The following is a 5,265-nucleotide window of genomic DNA, read 5'->3' as shown; positions in this document are numbered from 1 at the left end:
TGAATTTGCGTGCACGGCAGCTGATGGGGGAAAAGGCACCCTTGCCGCCGGAGTCCAGCTAACARTTCTGCTGCCAGTTCCTGGAAGAATGCAGTCCAGCTCCTTCCCCCAAAGGTGCGTTGCTTCCAGAGTGCTGAGACAAAAAGGGGCAAAAACAGTAGCAAAAAACCTACTTAAGACACCACAGATAGGGCAAAGGATGATCTCCATGAAACAGCCTTACTGTACTGAGGGTTCTATAGACGCRCTTTTGATCCAAGCCCTACTTTAAAGGAAATCTGTCCTGGATTATAAACCATACATATTCAAGGAGCCCAGAGCTTGCTATTTCCCATTAAGTGCTATTAATTGCTCTGGTTATCATGTTAGGCAGTTTGACCTAACCTACTGATTTCCCCCTACTCCCACTGCAGAACATCCATCACTTTTTAAAGGGTTACATAAAGCTACAGGGAAATGTTCTGGTTTGTGTTAACTTGATTGCTATAGACTTTAATAAAGCACCCATCACCATTGCCTAGCCACGCTATAGATCAAACTCCTATAATTCTTTTCATGTCTCCAGAGGGGAAGGCTAAGCAAAACATAAGATTTAACCTCCCAGTGCTTTATTTCTGGCCTGGAAAGATGTCAAAGGCCGCATGAGCTTTCACTTTTTCCTTGCTCCCTTACAATCCACAGCAACAGATGAAAGGAAGGTGGAAGGAAAGGGAAGCAAAGACAGTGAGACGGCAGCATAAAGGACACTCTTCACATCACCTAACAGCWCACCAAGGCTCATGTGCAACACTGAGTTACTGGAGCAAGAAGGACAAGGACTGGCTTTCAGTGTAATCAAGTGGCATTTGGAAACCCAACCGCTAAGGCAGGTTGCTTTGAGATCAGCTTTCTTCAACAAGGCTATTGGGGATGAAGCCGTTTGTCCAGCGTCAACTTGTAGCAGTCCTGGTAGGGAATCCAGCACAGAGACTCACCAGAGCTGACCAAACATGGAAGCATAGTGAGAGTGCTATATTCTGCAGGTTTCTTTGGCAATTTGCTCACTGAACCTGTTGTGTACAGGGTAATGAATCCACTGAATGACTCACTAGTACACACATAAGTGGGATGTGTGGCACACAGCAAACCCATTTTGTGTTGGAGCCTCCAAAACCTGTTTCTTCTTCTTCCAGYGGTAGCAACAAGCTGGAGTCTCCTCTGCCTCCTACCATTCAGGGTAGGAAAAGGCAAGGAAGGGCAAAGAAACAGCAGCTTTATTTCCTGTCCCCCAACTCTTCATGGATGTGTTATTCCCTGAATCAACCCTGGCACTGTTTTATACGTTTACCCCACCRTGGCAAATTACTTCCAGGAGGTTAGCTGATGTCCACAAAAACCCTTTAATGGTACTGAMCAGTAATTGCATCCTGCCTCTATCAGACGGATCACAGAATACTAGAGTCAGATACAGCTCCTGTACRATATAATCAGGACTTGGGCTTTGCCTTGTACAGCCAGCTGGACTAAGAGCTTCCTAGGGTTTTCTTTGTATGAATTCACACACTACCMAATGGGTATTCACTCTAAGGACAAATTCCTCTCTGAGATACCAGATGCTGACCCTGCAAGGCATGGCAGCCACGGTGCCCTGAGTTCCACTCAAAAACACTGCAATGCCTGCTAGATGGTGAATGAAAGAAATAATGTGTGTACATTGTATATACATGTGTATACATGTATAATAATAACGTATATATACATGTATATTATACATGTGTAATAATACATGAGTAAATACATGTGAATACATAATCAGTACTGTGACACCGGAATCACAACACCCAATCATACAATGTGTTAAGTAGTTTTAAAAAAGATTTTCAAAAGTAGAAGAAATTCAAATAAACCAAAAAAAAGATTGAATTGCCTGTCAGATTAAAAAAAAGGGACTGTAAGTCTTAGAAGATAAACAAAATTCTGCCTCCAACACAAATGGAATTTTTAAGACCARTTCACCTTCTCTGCTCTTCAAGTACATTTTTCATCCTGGGCTTGTGTTCGCATTTGAAAAAGAAGCTGGCCTGAGTGTATTTTTATAATTTATTTAAATAATAACAAGTCACCCCAAAGCCACTTCTTTTTGTTTGGCTCTTTCTTCCTCTGTATTAATTTCAATGCAATCAACGAGGCGGTTGCATAACTGTTATTTATAATTGCTGTCACGTCAACCCTGAAACCGATCACTGTAATGCTGAAGTTATATAAAAGGTTTTGTTATTTTTCTCGTTGAAATTGTGGGAAGATGAAGTCCAGCCCCAGAGAGATGTTTTGGTTTTCTAAGCTCTGTTGTCTGTTATGCTGTGTTTTGGTGTCTTTTCTTTCCTGGTTTATTTTAAAGTGCATGGGTCTGTTTATGCACATAAACTCTCCAAAAACAGCTCTGTGCACCCCATTAATACACAAGCTATAAAACACACTGTGCTGAGTCATGGATGCAACTGGCAGAAGTAAGAAGTAAAAGTGGATAGTAAAGAAGTAAAATGGATAAGCTCTTAAAGAGCAATTTAAACACACTTCTGGAAAGGCAGACTATGTGCTTAAGTGCTTAGGTGGACTAGGAATGTCATTTACCTTGCTCTTCTGAAGCCAGTGGACTGTGACCCTTCAGTGATATAGTACCAAACCCTGAGGGATAACTTCTCCTTCTGTGTGTCAAAATGTTTTTCACTYATGCACACAAATACGATCCTGGAATTGAGTCATCTCTGCCATCCCTTAAACACATCCTGGTTTCCTTGCTTCTCTCCCAACATTTCTGTTTATTCCCTTYTGACTCAGACAGGTACTTACCTGGGAGACTTCTCCCCTGACTGCAAGGAATTAAAATCATCCACATTTACCTTTAGTTTTTTGTCTTTCTAAATGCCAGGAGCATCCTCACAGCTATCTTGTGTCCAAGGTAGCTTGAAAGCTATTCTGCACTGCAGAAAAAAATGCKTTAAACCAACAAATAATTAAGGACTGTGTTTTCTTTTCATGTAAYGAATACTGCCCATACTTATTCAGCACTACTTCATACTTGACAGTACTCTGTAGTTGACTTTGTTTTTTCTTAGAAATGGTCTGGCAAATGTCAGAGTCCTATGTGAAGAAAGGCTAAAGAGAAAAATATGCTGAAGTACCATCGACACTTCTTTTCTCTCAAAAAAGAACCTCTTGAGGGTACGAAATACGTCTGCTTCCTTATGACGAACATCTTGTTCGCAAGCCCTTCCTCTCTATGGAAGAGAGGCTTGTTTAGAAAGGGTCACAGGAAGCCGTGCCTCTGCTTTTCACTCCAAACTCAAGAGAAGTAAGACTCTTGCTGGAGTCTTAGGTGAGTAACCTGTTTCATCCTGATGAGAATTAGCCCAGAAAAGCAACAGCAGCTGTCTCTATAAGGAAGCAGCAAGGAAAGAGTCAGTCAATCAATGTTTTGTATGCTCATTGTTCAAAATTCCTTCTGAATGAGCACATACAGATCGGGTGTGCGTGTGTGCACGTGCATGTGCAGAGGAACAAGCAGTACCTTGTGAGGAAAAACTGTTATCTTCTAAATGATGGAGGTATTACCAAATACAGGACCTAAGAATCTAGCTTTATGCAGGAATATGAAAGACTGGGAAGGCAGTGTAGCCAGATGCAGTGGATGTATTCTCAAAGATATTCCCACACAGATCCAATCAGAACTATAAGAAAACGCAGTTGTAACCAAAACAGGGGGGTGTAAGAGTCAGCGATACTAGCACAGCCATACAAATGAAGACACAGCCAGGCAAAGCACACCTCTTACACCGAGGTCATTAACTTCACATTTCTGATGGAAGAATTCAAATTTCCTCAGTCAGAGGTACTGGTTCAAGTGAGATGCACAATAGATGCCTCATAAGTTGCTCTCTAATCTCTACCAGGAGACCTTGTGACCGAGACAAAAAGCTGATTAAAAGCAGTTAACTCAAGTCTTTAGTGTGGTTTCAGACACAAGGTTTTCACTCTGGGAGTCAGTGGCCTATTTCTAAGGGATTTGTGACAGGCAACTAAGAAAAGCAGGCCTACTATCAGTAAGTGTAGACCTATTACACAAGTGTCTCCTCTGAGAAAAAAGCGTTAAAGGATCTAAAAATCAGAACAACTGAAAACCCTGGGTCTTAGAAGAGCTCTGCACTATAACTGAAGCTCTAACACGTGCACACTTACCACTGCTCTGCTTGCTCATGGCCTCACAGCAATCTGTGCTCTGAGAAAGATGATGACAGAGTCATGCTCAGTGCTCTGGAGATGCAGCATACACAAGCAGTTTSTGAAAAGCGTTTTATACACGATCCAAGCCAGGTTTCTCTTAGCAGATTCATTTTCACTGGGATATCACATGAGTAGGAATGGTGCAGTAAGCCCTGGGAGAACTCTGTTCCCTGCTCTACTATATTCTTGGTAGCTATGAGCTCAATCTCATCTCAGCCGATCTCCTCTGTGCAAAAGAAATGGTACTTCATTACTGTCAGGAATAAAATGCTCCAGTGCTATAAGGAAGCCACAGAAAAACTTTTGATCGTGTACACTCACTTTGTTAAGGACCTTTGAAAGACGTTTCATACTAAATAACATATGGATGTGTTTTGCAGAAATCCACTCTGGTCACAGGCTTGAATCTTGATATCCATTGAAGGTATGCATTTTAACAGTCTTGCCTTAGCTTTATGACAGTGTATGTTCATATACAATCACGCAGGCTTTAGATTTGTAATGGTCTGCTAAACATCACTGCATACTCCTAATTTCAGTCTGTGTCTTCAAAAAAGCTAAATTCCTGCTTTTGGGAGAGACCAATAAAAAGAGTCAAAGCCTCCACATCTCAAACTTTAATTCTCTCCAAAGCTTTCACCAGATACATTCCCTCTTCCAATTACGCTTTGATAAAATACTTCTGTCCCTAGGCAAGGTCCTCAAGAAAGTGAGAACCTGGAATCTTTAAACTCTTAACCACCTCCCTCCAAGGTTCATTGTGGCTGCTAATGCTGCACAGTGGAATGCCTTTCCACTTATTTTTCATTCCCGTGTCAGACGTTAAACACAATTTGACTGCTAGTGTATTAATCATGTCAGTCTGTTTGTTATTCATATAGGTTACTGGGCAGAGTTATAATCATTTCAGCCAAGCAATTACAAAACTTCCATTTTCCTACCTGTGCCCTAGCTATGTGTTGATCCAGCCAGCATTCCAGCTTGGGCAGACAGGTGGATCTGTAG

This window comes from Apteryx rowi, unplaced genomic scaffold (assembly GCF_003343035.1).
Source record: "Apteryx rowi isolate R43461 unplaced genomic scaffold, aptRow1 scaffold_33, whole genome shotgun sequence".
NCBI classification, from domain to species: Eukaryota; Metazoa; Chordata; class Aves; order Apterygiformes; family Apterygidae; genus Apteryx; species Apteryx rowi.
This window is presented reverse-complemented; position numbering follows the sequence as displayed.